Genomic DNA, 21,212 nt, shown 5'->3' with positions numbered 1-21,212 from the left:
GCTTTGGAAATTCTAAGATCACTTAATCAAATAAAAATTAGATTTGCATCAAGGTCACTAAAAGTGCATTTTTTGGACCAATTACACTAGTTTACAGCATTTTTTAACTAACTAAGTAAACTGAAGGTAATTTTTAATGTAAAATTGGGGGCTGAATCCGAAAATGAAATTCAAAAAAATCTCAGTAGAACCGTTTTTGAGTTATGTTCCCAATATGAAATTTCGGAAAAATAAAAAAAGTTCTTGTACTTAGAGTAAAATATCTCGGACAGCATAACAGTAATTTGAAATCCCTCTTTTGCATATTGAAGGTGAGTAAATTTTCTATCGATCATCTGAACACTGTTTTTGCGTATGTGTTGATGTTAATGACTTTATGATAGAAAAAATAATAGATTAGAATGTAGAATTAAATGTTTCCGGTTTGAAACATAAAAAAAAATATTTTAGAGATAAATTGCTTTTCATTTATATTACGTTGATATATTCATACAACCGAATCTTGTCACCCTGTCTATTCGAAAACAGCACAGAAAATGAGGAAAATTTTCGAACACGACTTTCTGCTCGAAGAAGGGCCACCGCTCGAAACTGTAATAGGTGTTGGTGTGCCGCCAACGTACACGACGACGGATGCTTGACGGAAAATTGCTAGCTCGGTAGTAGGTATGTTTACATTTTCCTACGCCAAAATCGTCGTAACAGCAGACGTCATTGACGATGAAATTTTTTGGCCGCTGCCAGAACTCTTACCCCAGCAGGAAACGAGAGCGGTCCGAATCGTCACTGATAAATCTGGTACTCAACCGTCTGAAGAGTGTCCCATCAGCTGTTGGGGACATGCGCGTCCCTGGTTCTCAGATTTTCACACACACTCTCTTTCTCTCTTTGTTGTCCGCCCCTGATTTTGGCAATTTTGGTGAGTGTTGAGTGCTGCTTACCGGGAAATCTTACGGAATTTTCTGGCAGGTTGTTGTTTTTCCCGTTGTCGATGTTGTGTTAGTGTGTGCTGGTGAGCTTTCGAATTTGGCTCTCTTTTGGGAAATTAAGGAGTTTTGGAGTTTGCAATCTGGATGTGTCTCGGGCTCTCCCTCGAAATCGAGGAAAACTGCTGTCTACGTGGGTGCGTGTGTGAATGTTTTGCTGGCGCTCACTTTTCCATTTTGCGGAGCTAGAGCAGAAGCAAAATTTCGATTCGGTGGTCGCATCAATTCCGTGCGTGTACTTCTGTCATCGGTGTGTCCTAAGCTGTGATATACTAGTGGAACTGTGTGTCGTTTTTAGCGAAATCCGGCTGCCAGGGATAGCTTTCGATCGCCGGAAGTGCTGTTAGCGGATTGCTTAGTGCCCCTGGAATAGTGATTTTAGTCCAGGGCTGACTGAAGAAGATTTTCGCCGCTCGTCTACACTGGCTGGCTCTGGTGGATTTCGTGAGCTGCTGGTGTGAAGCCCTGAGTTTCAGGACTTTCCGTGTGGGTGGGAGTAAACCGCAGGCTTTTTGTGTGCTGTCTGCCCAAACGGGCCCAGAGAAGTTCATCAGGGGGCCAGCTATCGCCTGCCTGCATTCAAGTGTTGTGATTCTTTGTACATGTGAATTGGTGTTTGTTCAAAGAATTTATTCCTGTGAATCTATCCTGACATCCTGTAGAATTTGTAAGTGTCGTTTTGCTAGATCGCATATGAGCTTTTTAAGACTACCTAATACTTCCGCCAAGCGAAAAGTGTTTAGTGTTACGAAAGCTAAGGGAAAGTCCCAGTCCAGTGGATCGTCCACGTACGTCATAATTGAGAGCATCAAATACACAACCCCCGGGGAAAGGGGTTGACCTATCCTTGCCGCCTACCACCCTCCGGAAAATTCGAACACAGATACATTGATAGCTTGAAACAAACTTCCCTGACACAAATACCAACGAAATCGTATCAATTCGCACACACAATCAAAGCCCAAGCTGTTCCAAGAAGTTCAATGTTTTGCTTCCAATTTTTCGAACTCGTAACTCGTACTCAAGGCAGAAACTGATCTGATTGCTTATTTTGATTCCGTCCTTCCAAATCGCAACGCTGCAGCTGATTGTTGTCAAAAGTTACGAAACGGCGGGCATTGCGTCACTCGAGCTAAAAAACTGTCGCTTCACTTGTGTCGCTATAAATAATAACAAACGCAATCAAACCAAACACACAAAACAAAACCTGACCGACAGAAAGAACCAAATCCCGATTGCATTCCTTACTGATGATGAAAATTCGTCAAAGGTCGGAAACCAAGACAGAAAGAGAGATAGAGAGAGGACAGGCAGGGGGAAAATGCAGTCCGCCGATGTCAAGTTTATGGCTGAGCGACTTTGGGGTGATGCGATTGATTTTTTCAACGCCGTAACGTTGGTAACGTGTGTGGCTGCCCGACGATGTTTGTATACAGAAATCAAGTTGGCGCGAGTTTCCCATTTTTCCACCTCCGGACGCCGTGCTATGCGAGGAGCTCACTCACACACACAAAGGAAGTGTTTTTTGTTAGTTATTGTCTCTGGTGTTGTATCTTCTGTGAGAAGGATTTTCCTTTGCCATCATTATACGGTTCGCGGGTCTTGTTTACAAATTTTGACAGATGGAAATTTGTGTATAATGAATTTTATTTGATAATTTACGTACATCCCTTTAAGAAAAACTAAAAATGCAAGGTATTAATTTTGCTCTCGAGCCAAAATTAGTTTCAGATTTTGTAAAAAGATCAAGATTCTATGAGAGAACGTTTCAGAGATAACCAGTTATATAAATTTAACGCATTTACTTATATTTACTAGTTCAAGAGGTACATAGCTCGAACATAATTTTTGGCATGACTGTTAGAATTAAAGTTGTAGGTATCATCTTCATATTTTAGACTTTTCTCCGTGAGATTGTCGAAATTTCTTTTTGCAAAAAGAGTTTAGGAGCATCAGATTTCAGAATCAGATTTCAGAATCAGAATTCAGAATCAGAATTCAGAATCAGAATTCAGAATCAGAATTCAGAATCAGAATTCAGAATCAGAATTCAGAATCAGAATTCAGAATCAGAATTCAGAATCAGAATTCAGAATCAGAATTCAGAATCAGAATTCAGAATCAGAATTCAGAATCAGAATTCAGAATCAGAATTCAGAATCAGAATTCAGAATCAGAATTCAGAATCAGAATTCAGAATCAGAATTCAGAATCAGAATTCAGAATCAGAATTCAGAATCGGAATTCAGAATCAGAATTCAGAATCAGAATTCAGTATCAGAATTCAGAATCAGAATTCAGAATCAGAATTCAGAATCAGAATTCAGAATCAGAATTCAGAATCAGAATCAGAATTCAGAAACAGAATTCAGAATCAGACGGAATCAGAATTCAGAATCAGAATTCAGAATCAGAATTCAGAATCAGAATTCAGAATCAGAATTCAGAATCAGAATTCAGAATCAGAATTCAGAATCGGAATTCAGAATCAGAATTCAGAATCAGAATTCAGTATCAGAATTCAGAATCAGAATTCAGAATCAGAATTCAGAATCAGAATTCAGAATCAGAATTCAGAATCAGAATTCAGAATCAGAATTCAGAATCAGAATTCAGAATCAGAATTCAGAATCAGAATTCAGAATCAGAATTCAGAATCAGAATTCAGAATCAGAATTCAGAATCGGAATTCAGAATCGGAATTCAGAATCAGAATTCAGAATCAGAATTCAGTATCAGAATTCAGAATCAGAATTCAGAATCAGAATTCAGAATCAGAATTCAGAATCAGAATTCAGAATCAGAATCAGAATTCAGAAACAGAATTCAGAATCAGACGGAATCAGAATTCAGAATCAGAATTCAGAATCAGAATTCAGAATCAGAATTCAGAATCAGAATTCAGAATCAGAATTCAGAATCAGAATTCAGAATCAGAATTCAGAATCAGAATTCAGAATCAGAATTCAGAATCAGAATTCAGAATCAGAATTCAGAATCAGAATTCAGAATCAGAATTCAGAATCAGAATTCAGAATCAGAATTCAGAATCAGAATTCAGAATCAGAATTCAGAATCAGAATTCAGAATCAGAATTCAGAATCAGAATTCAGAATCAGAATTCAGAATCAGAATTCAGAATCAGAATTCAGAATCAGAATTCAGAATCAGAATTCAGAATCAGAATTCAGAATCAGAATTCAGAATCAGAATTCAGAATCAGAATTCAGAATCAGAATCAGAATTCAGAAACAGAATTCAGAATCAGACGGAATCAGAATTCAGAATCAGAATTCAGAATCAGAATTCAGAATCAGAATTCAGAATCAGAATTCAGAATCAGAATTCAGAATCAGAATTCAGAATCAGAATTCAGAATCAGAATTCAGAATCAGAATTCAGAATCAGAATTCAGAATCAGAATTCAGAATCAGAATTCAGAATCAGAATTCAGAATCAGAATTCAGAATCAGAATTCAGAATCAGAATTCAGAATCAGAATTCAGAATCAGAATTCAGAATCAGAATTCAGAATCAGAATTCAGAATCAGAATTCAGAATCAGAATTCAGAATCAGAATTCAGAATCAGAATTCAGAATCAGAATTCAGAATCAGAATTCAGAATCAGAATTCAGAATCAGAATTCAGAATCAGAATTCAGAATCAGAATTCAGAATCAGAATTCAGAATCAGAATTCAGAATCAGAATTCAGAATCAGAATTCAGAATCGGAATTCAGAATCAGAATTCAGAATCAGAATTCAGTATCAGAATTCAGAATCAGAATTCAGAATCAGAATTCAGAATCAGAATTCAGAATCAGAATTCAGAATCAGAATCAGAATTCAGAAACAGAATTCAGAATCAGACGGAATCAGAATTCAGAATCAGAATTCAGAATCAGAATTCAGAATCAGAATTCAGAATCAGAATTCAGAATCAGAATTCAGAATCAGAATTCAGAATCAGAATTCAGAATCAGAATTCAGAATCAGAATTCAGAATCAGAATTCAGAATCAGAATTCAGAATCAGAATTCAGAATCAGAATTCAGAATCAGAATTCAGAATCAGAATTCAGAATCAGAATTCAGAATCAGAATTCAGAATCAGAATTCAGAATCAGAATTCAGAATCAGAATCAGAATTCAGAATCAGAATTCAGAATCAGAATTCAGAATCAGAATTCAGAATCAGAATTCAGAATCAGAATTCAGAATCAGAATTCAGAATCAGAATTCAGAATCAGAATTCAGAATCGGAATTCAGAATCAGAATTCAGAATCAGAATTCAGTATCAGAATTCAGAATCAGAATTCAGAATCAGAATTCAGAATCAGAATTCAGAATCAGAATTCAGAATCAGAATTCAGAATCAGAATTCAGAATCAGAATTCAGAATCAGAATTCAGAATCAGAATTCAGAATCAGAATTCAAATCAGAATTCAGAATCAGAATTCAGAATCAGAATTCAGAATCAGAATTCAGAATCAGAATTCAGAATCAGAATTCAGAATCAGAATTCAGAATCAGAATTCAGAATCAGAATTCAGAATCAGAATTCAGAATCAGAATTCAGAATCAGAATTCAGAATCAGAATTCAGAATCAGAATTCAGAATCAGAATTCAGAATCAGAATTCAGAATCAGAATTCAGAATAAGACTTCAGAATCAGAATTCAGAATCAGAATTCAGAATCAGAATTCAGAATCAGAATTCAGAATCAGAATTCAGAATCAGAATTCAGAATCAGAATTCAGAATCAGAATTCAGAATCAGAATTCAGAATCAGAATTCAGAATCAGAATTCAGAATCAGAATTCAGAATCAGAATTCAAATCAGAATTCAGAATCAGAATTCAGAATCAGAATTCAGAATCAGAATTCAGAATCAGAATTCAGAATCAGAATTCAGAATCAGAATTCAGAATCAGAATTTAGAATCAGAATTCAGAATCAGAATTCAGAATCAGAATTCAGAATCAGAATTCATAACCAGAATTCAGAATCAGAATTCAGAATCAGAATTCAGAATCAGAATTCAGAATCAGAATGCAGAATCAGAATTCAGAATCAGAATTCAGAATCAGAATTCAGAATCAGAATTCAGAATCAGAATCAGAATTCAGAATTCAGAATCAGAATTCAGAATCAGAATTCAGAATCAGAATTCAGAATCAGAATTCAGAATGCCGATGGGAAATATAGTTTAACCTTTGTCTGGTCTTGAAGAAGAAAATATCCAGCCATAAAATACAATGATAATGTCAATACAAGATAAAATTGACATTATCAAACCATGTGTTTCGGGTGATCATCAATCGATTGGCTTTGCCAAATTCGGATTTTTTCTGTCGCGCCTAAGAGCCTATCGAATGACATTTGCTTAAGGATCTACTTACATACTTTTTTGGGTGATTTAAGAATATACCTGAGTTTAAACTTTTTAAACCAAAACTGGATTTCAAATGTAACTTGGGTAATCTAGTAGAAGATTTTCAATTAGCATGAAACAATTTTGATAGAGTAAAGTATTTTTGCTATCAATTCTATTTTTATTGTTCCGGCCAATTGGCCCTTAAACTTTCTGGCAGCATCCACGTGCCATTTAAAACAGCATTCCTCGATACCAGAATTTAAATTAATATACAATGTACATCCAGCAGCCAGCAAGCGGCAACATAAAATCTCCTGAATTGGAAAATCGATCCCTCTGATTTCAAGGGATGGAAACGAGAGGAACGCTGTTCGAAGGATGACTTTTGAAAACTAGTCCAGCGGCCAGAGCGGTGAAGAAATAAAAGTTGGCTCACTGTCAATAAATTCCATCATCTCAATTTGAGCAATAATGAATGGTTTGTCGTGTCGTAGCCGTTTCACATTTCTGGTAAACGGTGGCTGCCATTTCTGGGCTTTTTCGACGGCGACCGGCTTTGGTTTTGATCAAGGCAATGACGATAATGATGAGGCATTTTCTCATTGCCATGCTTTTCCGACAGAAAAGTGGAGACTTAGAGTTTTCAATTTTCTTATCTTTTTTGGAGGCTTCTTTACCCAGGCCCAGTCGCCCGTCTAGACGTGTGCCGTAGGTTGGCCCCTTTGACGATTGCGTTGTTCAGCATGGGATTTCAGAAGATAATGCTGGAGAACTTCCTTCGGATTCGGTAAACTCGACATTGAAAAGCGACAGAAGGATGATCCAAAGTCATCATCGGAATGGTAGTTTTTTTTTGCAATTTTAGGACTAAATCAAATTTTACCCTTTATTTAAGAAAATCATCAGATTCAAAGATTACAAGTTGCAAGAAATAAACTGTAGAAAAAAAATATCACAAGAGCGTATAATATTTTTCAAAACTCACCACCCAATACAGACCCCGTTCGTTTTTCGCAAAACGCCCGTAAATTTAATGTTGCCAAAATCGAACGATTTTTTTGTCATTTTTTTATTTCAAATTTTTATTTCAAATTATTCAAAATATGTAAAACCTTAAATTAGCATAAAATTTTTCAATTTGGCTCAATTATATTAGTTGTAAGCAGTAAAACATGGACAAATTTGTGTTTTTACAGTTAAAAACTATTATAGATAAGCAAAATTGAAAAATTTCATGCTAATATTACGTTTTACATTAATTTTGATTAATTTGAAATGAAAATAAAAAATAAAATAGTTACAAAAAAAAACCGTCTTTTTTGGATGTTGCCAAAATCGAACGGTTTTTGCTCGGATGTTGCCAAAATCGAATGTTGCCAAAATCGAACGGGGTCTGTAAAATAAATAACTATTGATAATACATCCAATAGTTTGGATGATACAGCTAATAATTGTACTCATACTTTTTTAACTGTGTATTAATATTATGCTAGAGAATATAGTAAAATTAACACAAATTGTCATATTATTTTTCCTATGGCGACCGTCATGTTGTTCTTTATGTTATCAATTTTGGACTCTAATCTCGCTAAATATTGTTATCTCGATCAAAGGATATCGGTATCGAATTTTTCAATATGGCAAATGAGCCAACATCACTGTTTCGAGAATAACTTGTTCAAAGTTGGACAGCTTCATAAGCTCTAAGCAAAAATTTTATTTGGTTTTATTTTAAATTCTAGAACACCGAATATCTTCGGTTAGCGTTGTACAATCGTATTGTTGGTCTTCAAACGTAATTTATCACAACTACATTTGTTTACATTTGGCGCATTCGCCCTATTAAAACCAGGGGCGGTCCTAGAGTTGGCTCTTGGGGGGGGTGATTTTACAAATTTTCAAAAATCAGTCAATAAGAAGGATCGAAAATATCTGGCGAAAAAACGTTTATTTTGAGAAACAGAGTGGAGGATGGAGGAGGGGTGGGATTTTTGCAGTTGCAAATAAGACTTGTATTTTGTAGGTCTGTAGTTTGACAAATTAAAAATTTTAGAAACACAGTGAAAACATTTAACAAATTTCCTCAATATACTTAATTTATAAAACAATCTGAGAGTCTTAGATGTTCATTGCGAAAATATGTTGAAAAAAAGATAATCATTCTACATTTGGCAGTTTAAAAATTATAACTTTAAGAGTTATTTGAATAATTTAGTGACATGGCCGTAGGAACGGGGGGGGGTTTTGGGGGTTAAACCCCCCCCATTATGATCCAAAACTACAAGCGAGGTATTCAACTCTTTACTCAAAATTTAAAATTCAGAACCAAATTATGATAATAGAGTAAGGTCAATCAAGAGTAAAAATCTAGACTAAAAACTTATGCCAAAACATCAAAAACCCATCCCAAGTCCAAAACTCTGCAACACTTTTTCAAAATTTTCACACTTGTTCATCGAAATTCAGTTCTGAATATTTAATTTTTAAATCAATTAAACCCATTTTGAAGGTTCTGATTCCATAACTCCCTCAGCAAAAATTGTATTCCTATTTTCGTATTTCGGATTCTGTATCCAGTTCAGGATTCTCGATTTTCAGTTCGAATAATCATAAGAAATAAGAATTTGAAAGCTTCTTTAAAATCCTGGTTCAGATTTGGTTTTGCATTTCATATCAAATTTGAATCATGTTTTTCGAGATCATCGAGTTCGAGTTCCAATCATAAGTCTTACACAAAATTAGAAAATTTGAACCTTTTAAATGGCAATCCAAAATTGAAAAGTCAGATTCAGATCTTTGTAAATTCATATTTTAATTCTGATTCACAATACAGATTCACAATAAATAATTTAAATAGTGAATTGAGATTAAACCTAAACTACATAATTTGTTTAATAGATTCATGAATGAGGGCTCTAAAACTTAGCTCATAAAATTCTGATCTGAAATAAGATTCGGAAATCGTATTTTTTGTACATTTCAGAAATCGTTTGAAAATTTAGCTACAGATTCAGAGCGCAATTTTTGAATTCAGGTTCAAATTCAGAATGCAGATTCAAAATTCAGAAAAAGATTAAGCTTGTATATAAATATAACAATCAACATCAATTGTTGAGCAATTCAAGAGATTATGCATGAACTTAACACATTGCGGACCAAATACAAGATATATATCTCGTTTTTTTGCTTGCCAACAGTGTGCTACACTTCGAATTATAACTCGAATGGACTGAATTTAAGTGTTAAACTTTGTTCGACAAAATTGAACACAACATTTGCCATGACTTTAAAATACTCAATTTTTAAAATTTTGTCCAGAGGTTCTGAGATATAGAATACCGAATTTCTCAGAGATTTTATCGGTCCTTTATGTGTTAAAATTGCTTGTCAATTCAATTACCAGATTTCAATTTTTTAAACAAAATTTGTTTGTTAACATAATTCAGCTGAAAATCACAATTAAAAGATAGAACTTGAGTTTTTTTTTATTTTGGTTTTGTCCAAAAACACCCAAATTTTATTTCTCAAAAAATAACCACAGGATTTTCATTATGGAAATGAGTCTTTATGAAAAATATTTGCTGTTAAAAAAACATCTACATCTAAAAAATCTGCACAAAATTCTATATTTTCTCAGTGTTTTGTTGAACATTATAAACACATCAAGGACACAAAATTTCGGCATTTTTTATGTTTCAGAAACAAATAGACAAAAATCTGCTTATTTGAGTAACGGGAAGTGTAGTGTTAAATTTTGTAGAATGAGGTTTCATTATTAGATTCATAACATTTGAAGCCAAATTTCATACTAAAATTATTAATTTGGTTTAAGTTTGCATCAAGAAATTAGAACCGAACGATTTTATTCTCCAACTTTTTTTTTTTTTGAAAATTTGATTTTCTTCATCAAAGGTTCAAATCTTTGAATTTGCAAAATAGTTTGTAAGATTGGGCTTGTTGATTTGAGTAAAGAATAAGTTTTTTTAAGAAATGAAAGACTCTCCTAAAATTCATATTTTATGACCCAATCAACTATGTTTGATCTATCAGACTCTCAAATTCAAAGAATTAACCATCGATGGAAACGAATTTAGCTCACTTTTTAGGTTTAGGGCCAATTTTCTAAAATTTCGAGTTAATAACGAAAAATTTCAATGTCAAAGTACTTAAAAAATGATAATCATATAGTTACAAACATAATTTGTTTCAAATTTTTTGTATTCGTGCATTGTTGGGCAAAAAATCATTGGTAAAAACCTTTCACCAAAACCCCCCCCATGAGTCGATTCTTCCTACGGCCCTGTTTAGTGATATAAATGTCATTTCGCAAATGAGAACTGAACACACATTGTCTTAGAAGAAAATGTGAAAAAAAATCTTCAAGTTATCCACAATATTTTTATTGGGAATCTTCATATCAGCGTAAGACACTCATCAAAATGTTTATGATTCTCATTTTACAACGATTCCAAAACAATTATTTGAGAAAATTGTTTGGTCACAATGGCTATAAATTGAAAACTGAATATTTAATTATTTTTCTGAAGTATTTTGCTATATCGTTGTTTGAAAGTATCGAATAACTATTAATTCTTGTTCAAATTCTACAATTTTTAAATTTAAATTTAATTCTTAAATAAGATCATCAAAATCATATTCTTAAGTATATAGCTTTTGGAACTTCATTTTTATTTGTTTTTTCTTGAATTTCAATCTCTCATACTAGATTTTAAATTTTGTTGGAACTGAATCCAAAGAAAAAGTTACTAATTTGCAGCGAATTATTTATGAAGAAAGTGAAATGCCGTATTTTTTCTTCATGCTTTCAATATTTTCAAAAAAAAATTATTATGTTTGATTTAACTCAAAACATGTTGAATAAAGATTCAATTTCTGAAAGTTAGAACTATTTCAATATTTCAGTAAAAATTCATAATCAATTGCAATGGAAATAACCAAAATTTTCAGATTCAGAGTGGATTTGTTAACCTATATTATTAAACAAGATGTCTACTCAAATTTTTAAATTATTATTGTGTAGCTGAGCTAAAAACATTATCGGCGATATAATTGGTGTGAATCCTGAAATCCAGCCTTGTTGATCAAAAATTAGAAACATGTCTTCTGAATGAAACTTGAGCAATTGCCTTGTTCCCGAGAAAATAGTCGGGGATGACGAAATAGTTTTATCTCACCTGGAAAAAATTAAAACATAGGCAAGTCTTTGAAGCCTATGTTTAAAAATTGATTTTGGAAATAAGATTCTAAATTTGATTTCAGATTTTATCCATCACCTCTAGTTTCAGAAGTAGTACTTTCAGTATTTTTCGAGAATTGAATAGTTATCATTAGAGATGTACCAAATAGTTCAAAGAATTGCAAAGCAAAAGTACTAATCAAAGATACGAAAAACACTATTTATTCGTGCTTTGTATAGAATTTGAAGCATAACTGTTATCAAATTTAAACCAATAATCTAAGTTTCACATTTTTAATGTAACTGAGCTTTTTATTACCATTAAATCTCCATAATTGAAATTTATTTTTATTATTTTAATCATAATTTGGTCTCAGAAAAACTTTATCGTAACATTTTCTTACCTAGTTAACTTAATTCTGAGAGGTTTAAATCAAAGAATGGATTTTTTTTAAGCTATTGATCTTTATTAAAATTGTTTAATTGTGATAACGATTCAAAATACATAAATGCATAAAAGCTAATGAAAGACGTAAAATATCATAGTGAATAAGCCTTGGAAAGAAAAAATAAATAATATATTTAAAAAAAAAAAGAAACTTTTTTCGAGAAAACACATTTTTAATTTGATGTGTTTGGCCATTTTCTATATACCTATTTATCTAAAATTATTATTTATTTTTCAAACGTTAAAGTATGTAAAATTAAATTCTAAATATCTGCAAAATTACCAAATATAGTTTGAATTATGAAGATTCTTTCAATATCAATGAACCAAAATCAATCAGTTTTGCTACGTTGAGGCAAATACAATCAAAGCTCTTTTTTTTTCAAAAACGTTCCAAAATAAGAAATTAATAAAAAAAAATTCTAAAATTTAAATGTACCTTTTTAATATAAATTGTCTAGACAGTTTCAAAATCTTTAATTCAGAAAAAAAATATGGGCTTTTGAGAATCTCAAATCGAGATACATTCTGTAAAAATCGGAGCTTGCAATGAAAAACAAACCAAGAAATGGAAATGTAGTATTAGATGAAGGCAACAAACATCGAATCTGCCCAGGTGGACTTCTGAGAGAGGGGGGGGGGGGGGGGTAGGGGTTGCCAAATGTCTACGCTTATGCACGGAGAGGGAGAAGGGGGTAAAAATTTAATTTTTCTGTCCTCGTGGTATCTGAACGGCCCCACATGCAATTTAACACTTTAAGGCTCTAGTCTTTTTCATTTCTAAAAAGGATCGAGGTATGTTGATCCATGGAGCCAAACCGATCTGCAATAACTCGTAAGATAATAAAGTCATGGTCGAAGCAAGTTTGTAGGTATTTATTGAATCAAACTATAACTAAAGTTTTAACGAAATTATTCTGAAAAAACATTTTCGCTAAATATCCAAAAAGCGAAAACAACTCATGAACATTAAATATTACTTATCAGATTAGCGATACGTTATTTGATGACAGAGATACGCACGAAATTAAATTGTATGTTTTGTATGATCCCAAACTTTTGCCAATACTCCATACTGAGGGGTGAGCCTAAATTTTTGATCGATTACTTAAGTAGCTATTTTATCTGCTTAAAGCACTACGCAAATTTTTAGCACAAAATTTAAAAAAAATGTTTTGACTTTTCAAAAAAAATATTCAAATGAATCTCGAATTTTTAAATTCGATCCACCCAACCCTGAACTGATCGGGTTTAAATATAAAGTGTAATTTTTTAGAAATTTCCCAACTTTAAGCCAACTTTAAGTCACATTAAGTTAACATATAAATTTTACCAAAAACATACGAAAAAGGTTTTGATCATCTATTTTAGAATGAGATCGAAAGAAATGCAATATGTTATAAGATGACTGAGATATAACCAAACATTTTTTTTTGTTTTTGAGGGGGTGATCCCAAACTTATGGCCGGTAACGTAATGGTCAGCAAATTCTGATTCAACGCTGTAAGTACCTCAACAAAAGTTATTTGATGAAATTCGTTCCAGGGAATTGCAACTTACAGCTGTTTTAGTTTGGCGACCGATTTTTTTTTCAATGTTAAGCTTTTAAGTGATTAATAATCTCTTATTGAATAAACACCCCCACGGAGTGGAAAAATTTGAGAATTCGAAAGTACCCCTACTAAGAAAAGTTCAAAGTTTTTATATAAAATCCAGCGTTTGCGAGTATTTCGTAACGGTTTTTTGCCGCTTGGGGGGGGTGATCACCCCGATCACCCCCCCCATAGGACCGCGCCTGATTAAAACACACAACCGACTTAGAAATCTGGAATTCTGTTTGTTCACATTTATCAAAGTTTTAAAAATAGGCCACCGCTCGTGGCCTAGAGGATAGCGTTCATGTCCTCCAAGCTAACGGTCGCGAGATCGAATCCCGGTCACGGCAAATATGGTACATTTTTTTACGGGGTTGGTGTTTTTAGCATTTGTAAGATGCTTGCCATCATATCCTCGAAAGATGTACGCCTAGTTTGAGGAATCTCTTCAAGGAAGTTTCATTAAGATCCTAATGTGTTTGTGGTCGTTTTTTTTTTTCAAAAAATATTCAGACTTTGAACTTGTCAGGTCTATTTAAAAATACTTTTTATTGACAATTGTGGTGAATAAAGGATTGTATCTTGCAAAAACATTGTCTCAGAAGACTACAAAAACACTAAATTTTCAAATTTCAACAATGAGGTTAAAGTCAAAATCATAAAAACGACTCTGTATACGCTTATTTTAGAAATATCGATTAGATTTAGTATGCACTCTCATTGAATCCAGCCTTCAGTACAGAATACGATAGATGAAATAAAATTTCACATCTATTTCTAATTTTTTTTTATTTTGGGAATTCAAATTACAAGAAATCACAAGATAAATCCGGGATATTTGTCATTTGGCAAATCAAAATTTGATATTTGATATAAAATATCGACCAAAAATCTGGGCAATATCCCGGCAAATTTGGTCAAAACAAAGGAATTTCTCAACAAAAATCAAGAAAACATATTTTCAAATATGTTTTGTCACAAAACTCATCAATAGATTTTAAATCATATTTAAGGCTTCCAAAAACATTTCATAATTTTTTTATAAAACTTGTTCCTAAAACTTCTGTTTGGACGCATAAGTAAAAAAATATATAACAAAATTTGTTTCTATTGGTTGATTTTACAAATAAAGTGAATAAATCCTGGCCAAATCCGGGCATTTTCCAACGAAATCCGAGCAACTGGGCTGGACTGGACTTTCCTCAAATTTTGTGTCAGATATCCGGGCAAGTCCGGATAAATCCGTGCAATCTGGCAACCTCAGATTAGCAAAACATATCAGTGCACAACACTGATGCTCTCTCTTAAAAAAAAGTTCAATAGCGGCGCCGGCCACGTCTAAGTAGTCTATGGAGGTTGAAGGAATTATTGTTAGTAAGATAGTTTTGGGGATCAACAATGAACCTTCCAGTCCAGCATTTATCAAAAGGTTTTTTGAAAAACTCTGAAGCAATGGTAAGTCTATAGAAACCGTCTATACGTCTGCGAATCTATATTCAAGTATCTAAGGAAGGGCATTTTGTTAGTAACGGAAAGACAAAGGTCTGGATCCACTTTGGAAAATGGTGTGATCTTGTTGGTTTGGAATTCCTTTATCTGTTCAAATTTCTTGTGACTATTGAACTGAAACTAAAATATCTCGGCAAGATCTGAATCCTTCATTAAACGAGAGATAATTAAAATATTCAAAATCTTTTTTGTTTTCTCACCCAAGTAACACAGATCAAGCCAATTGGCTTTTTTGAGTTTTAATATTGTTTTATGAAGACTTTTCGATGGCATCCCATTTTTAAAAAGGTTTTATTGTAACATAGGAAATGCTTCATTTATCGTGTGTTTTAAAAGAGCCCTGAAAGTTTTGCTAAAACTTGAATAAAACACTATCTTAAGAGTGTTGTAAAAAAGTTGCAAAAGTATTGCTAAAGATTCAATAAAACACATACTTTCCTGTTTTTATTAGAGCTTTGGTAAGGGTTTTAATAATGCTCTCAATGCGCTTTTAAAACTAGCGTTCAAGCCAAGTTGAAAAACTGTTTTATTGAAACATTGGATGTAGGCATGATAAAACTAAGTGACAGATGATTTGACAATCGAGAAGAACGTATACATGCTTAAACTTTTTTACCTTTTTTTGAGATAGCATAACCTGTTTTGAAAGGATTATCACTCAAAATTGAGAAAAACGTGCTATCAAAATGATATAAATTAACACAGCTAAATTCACCTTAAAAATAAAAAAAAACTTTTTTGTATCCACATTCAAATTTCAAAACAACCGCAAATCAGTCCACATCATTATTCGCTTAATTCTCAGGGTTCGAATAAAAGCCCACTGTGAATAAACGGTTTTTGTGATTCGATAAGAATAAAAGTATTAGAAAATTCATTTAAAAGTACGCCTATTAAACTACATGTTTTATTTATCCATCTCTGTCTCTCAATGCGAAGTTGATCTTTATTTACGTCATCCAATCCAGAACTAACAAAATTATTTTCAGATAAACCGTCCTTGAAAATTTCTGGAAGACTGCAGAAACCGGCTTCAACTCAGCAAAGACGGAGAAATTGAGTTTCATCACAATCGAAAATGCTCATTCTAAATCAGCCTCAACAAGTTTCAGATGATGTATTCAGAATGAAGACCACTAGCATTGGCCGATCATTTAAAATAACGATTCATAACAAATTCAAAATTCAATTATTTCGGAATTCACGATTCAGGCAATGTTTTTACAATTTCAATAATCGTTTGCTAAACGTTTTATTACGCTTCAAAAATCATTTGGTTATAATCCTCATTTATGCGGGTTATTATTTAGCTTTGAGGCCAGGGTTTTGATGATAGAAAATGTTCTATTCCAAAATAGTTTGAGATTATTTGATAGCAATACCTATTTGTTATTTAAAGATTATTGACCATCCTCATAGTCAAAAGGAAACAAAACAAAAAGTTGCATGAATGCCTTTTGCCAAGCAACAATTCGAAATGTTTTCATTTATTGCGAAAAACTTCTCTTTCTCAAAAATGGATAAATCCATCATGAGCGTGTATTCCATTTAGAGAAACGTCAAACGAAGCTGTGATTCAAGGTCTCTTAAAACCATTTAAAAACTGTTTATTGAAATTGTTTTATTTTTTCTAACCGTCATAAAACCATCTTAACACTGTTTTACAACTGCCTTAAGATTTTCAATATTAATTTACTGAACGCCATGTTGATTGTGAAATTGAATCGAAATTACTGACGCCATGTTGCTGTAAATAATACTTTAATACTAAAAACTAGACATTTTCATCAATTTGACAATGTTGACGGTACTATTTGTTCTTTAGGTGATGAATTTCAATGTATAACAAAAATTGCATCATTTCAGCCAATTTATATTTTCCATTAATTATAATTTTTTTATTTAAAAAATGCTTAAAATATGGTCAACCTTGATTTTCTTTGAGGCGCGCTTAAGTTTTGATGCTATTTCGTATATACTTCACCAGAAATCTGAGGTTGCAGGAAGTTTCTTGCTTAGATATATTGAAAATGAGAATGAGAATATTTTTAAAATATTTTAAATGGAATCTTTACCTATCATCAAATGCTTGGGAGAGTAAGTGATAAAACGAGAAAAAACGGAACAGAAAGCTCCCACAGTAAAATTTCTATTAGATTCCACAACTGCCACAGTAAAATTCCTATCAGATTTCACAGATCCCACAGTAAAATTCCTATCAGATTCCACGACGTAGTTTTAAAAGAGCTGTGGATAGTCTGAAGAGGGCTCTGAAAGGTTTCTTAAAGCTATGTCTATAAGGTCGAATAAAACTATTCTGTTGAATGTTTTATTGTAGCGTATAGAATTAGCTTTAAAAACGTTAACAAAATGGTCCCTTTTGGCCATATGTTAACTTTAAAGTAGTTGTGCTAATAGCGTAGAATGCGCTTTGGCTTATAAAGTAGCTTTAGGAAATAGTCTTAAGCGAACTGTTAAGGTTGGAATAAAACTTAAATTGTTACTTGGGTCAGTTATCAAAGATCGATTTAATTCAAAACAGAACAATTCAATGATTTAAGTTTTCACTCACCATTTTACAAAAACTACAGGTCTTAGACAAAGTCTGACGAATGATTTGACTTGGTACGTCAAAATTTCTCAAATTCAGTTATTAAAACACAGGCATCATAAATACTGTTACATTGTGTTTATTTTTTTATGTTGAATACATTTGATTTGGAAAACCCCGTTGTTTTCGGATCTAATAGATAGTTTTCGGGGCCAACATTTTATTTGAACAAAAGTTTAAAATGGATTGATCTGTCAATGTTATTTTCTAGGTTCAATCTAATCAGATTTTTCATCTCTCAAGAAAACAAGCATTCTACAGCAACAAATGAGATATTCCGTTTAAGAAGCATTCGTAAAATTGATGAACTGGGGAACATAAATTATAGCTCTCTAGAACTGATTTTGAAGGAATTTATCGTCCAAAATTCAGATCTGTGTTAGATTTTCTCTAAAAGCTCTAGTTTTGGTGATATGGCGGTTAGGATTGTTGAATCTTCTGGAAAAGAACGATTCCCAAGATCGATTCAGGTGAATGGTTGAAGAATCGATCTATCTGAAAATCGAAAGATCGATCTATCAAATTTTGATAAAAAGAGATTCTCCTGAGGACTATTTTATGATGAAGTTAATAGCAAAAAACGACTGAAAAGCTTGAATATATTGAACATATGTACTAAAATTTATCCAAATTATATGGAATGTTTTTTTTACCATGACATGACTTATATGGTCATGTTATTTTTTAATTTTAGACACTTTAAACTTTTAATCAGAATGTTTCATTTTTCATGACTTTGTTTGAGTATTTATGATAAGCTTGTCAGATTGCCCGGTTTTATCCGGAAATGCCCGGCTTTGATACATAATTTGAGATAGGCCCGGCTCTACACGGTTTCCCAAATTTTGTTAAAAAAGCCTGCATTTTGCAGGATTTTATTGTCAAAACCAAGAAAAAAAATCTCAAAATGAACGAGGTAATTAGGTAATTTTGCATATATAAACGATATTTCTTATTTCATCAAAAATACACATGGAAGATTTCACAGATTCACGGTCCGGAGCCACGCGGAAAAAGTTCTGGAAACCTTGCTGTATGACATTGCAAAATCAGAATAAATATTAGTATATCTCCCTACGCCACACTTTTTAACTTAAATGCCTCTTGGGTATGAACCTGATTTTTCACGATTTGTCCTTAATTTTAAAGACAATCCTGATTATTCTAAAACGCTTGAATTGTCCTCATCTTCATAATAAAATATCGAAATAATAATTAAATTTGTTGTTAAATGATAAGATTATCCATTCAACTGGCGATAATCTCAATTTAGATGATATTTTAATGGTGTTTTTCAATACGAACTGCAGGCCATCCAAGATTCTGCTCGCTTCAATTGCATAAATTTAGACGTCTCCAGTACCTGTATTTCGTCTTTATTTTTGCAATTTAGGCATTCATCGATCTGTTGATATCCTTGAAAATCCTGATTTTTTGCATCGCAGTATCCTAGTTTTTGACAAAACCTCTGGCATGAACTAACTATTGAATCTTGACTGTTTACAATCATTCAATTATTCGATAAATGTTTGGGTAATCCTCAAAAGTCTAGATTATGGGCAAGGTTGCCGAAATTACAGAAAAGTCTATAATTTTACAGATCTTTGAGAAAATTTTCATCGCAGAATCTGTGTCACAGAGAAAAAAAATTTGGAAATTTTCGCAGATTTTACAGATTTTAAAAATTTTGTGCGTTTTTTCAAAATTATAAATGCTGAGATTGGTAAATTGATCGAATTTTTTTGAGTGAAATATAAAAAAAAGACTAATTTCTTCATAAATTTTCAAAGAAAATCATGCTGTTACAGTCACAGAAAACCACCACAGAATTTTTTGGGTAAAATCACAGAAAGTCAAATTATTCCTGGCAACCTTGATCATGGGTGGCCAAGATTTTCACCCAAATCGCCTTTGAAGCTAGTGGACACCTAAAAATGTATTTCTTTATGGAAATTTCGCATCATGGATCCGCCTGTGAGCTGTTCATATTAAAATTTGAAAAGAGAAAAATGTTTGCATACCTCTGGGGGTCTTAAACATTTGAAAACCATGTGGCCCGTGGGCTAAATGTTTTCGACTATAAGGAACTGCCAAATTTATGCAAACGTTTTTCTTTCTTTCAATTTACACAAGCAACATGCATTGAAGCTTACATTAAAACAAAAAATACATTTTTCTGGTGTCCTCTAGCTACAAAATAAGGCGATATTGATGAAAATCTTGACCACTCATGGTCTACACGATGACCTTGTTGATGTAATCTTTGAAGAAGATATCGATTCTTTTGGTGTCATGGTGGCACCAATTACTCTGCACCAAAAGGAATCTCAAAATCTCCGGTAAAGATTAAACAACTTGAAAAGTTCGAATCGAAAATAATCCGATTTAATCGATTTTTGAAAATCTGAGTTCAAAAGATCGATCTTACAAAGATCGACCAATCCTAATGGCGGTTCAAAGAAAGAAAGTAGGTAGGGAAATAAAAATGCAATTTAAAATTTTGTGCCACAAGCTGCAAGCCAGCCAATATGTGGTGCAAACTGAGGACCCCCTTAAGGCATAATGGGTATCTTTTTTAGTGCCCATGTGTAGGCTTTTAAGACGTACAGAAGTGCTACAGATAAACTGAGCAGTTGGATGGACGGTTTTTGATTACATTTCTGCTTCCCGGATTAACTTTTGTTTCTGAGCAACATTACTGACAGTAAGAAAGCACTGAAATAAACAATCAAAATTATAGGCCTTCTGAGTTTATTTGTTTATTTGTATAAAAAATCAACGGATCACATGTTGATCCAAATGATAACTTAACCATGAATAAGTTATTAAAACTAAAATTCACTCGACACAGTTCTGGACACGTCTAAAATTTTCCTTCGGAACACAATTCTCGAAACGTCAAAGTCGAAATGCTCAGAAAAACGATTAAAAAAGTTGAATTTTGTGTTAGCAAAAGGCAAGATAGGTAAAGAAAAAGGTATAACATTGCGTTTAACCTCAACCGACAGAGCCGTGTAAACGCAGGGTCAAAAATAGTTTGGAATTTTGAACGATATGTATGGGCTTTGAAACAAAATTACAATTTATGGAAAATTGATGGGTCTTATTGTTCAAATAAGTATACAGTCACATTCTTTGAAATAACATGTGTGACAACTGACAATTAGTAAAATTTAGGTTCAAATGCATTCAAAATTCTGACTACGAGACAGTTTTTCTTTGGAATTTGGCAGTATTTCTGCAAAATCTTCAAATTTCGGAACTCATTTTTTTTTAATTTAGTTGTAAAAATATGCTAAAAAATAACTTGTTGCAACTTGTAATGAATGCTACTTTAGTTGCTACTTTGCTTGCTAGATCCTACAATATTGAAAAAATAAGTTATTAGGAATTATGCAAAAAGCAATTTTTTTAACTCAATAAAAAATCCACGTAAAAATTATATATTTCAACCGCATAAGCGTTTAATGGATTGCAAATACTTTGG

At 32.7% G+C, this 21,212-nt stretch overlaps 1 protein-coding gene across 2 annotated transcripts in view; it reads left to right on the top strand.

The window, feature by feature from the left end:
• The first annotated feature begins 1,175 nt into the window (after positions 1–1,175).
• Positions 1,176–21,212, top strand: part of LOC129753988 (translational regulator orb2) — a 924,966-nt gene continuing 904,929 nt past the window's right edge. For both annotated transcript variants that reach the window (XM_055749925.1, XM_055749864.1), the window contains exon 1: positions 1,176–1,653. The gene's annotated coding sequence lies outside the window, so the exon portion shown is untranslated. The remainder of the gene's footprint in view (positions 1,654–21,212) is intronic.

Source organism: Uranotaenia lowii, chromosome 1, assembly GCF_029784155.1.
Source record: "Uranotaenia lowii strain MFRU-FL chromosome 1, ASM2978415v1, whole genome shotgun sequence".
Classification (NCBI taxonomy): domain Eukaryota; kingdom Metazoa; phylum Arthropoda; class Insecta; order Diptera; family Culicidae; genus Uranotaenia; species Uranotaenia lowii.
This window is presented reverse-complemented; position numbering and strand designations above follow the sequence as displayed.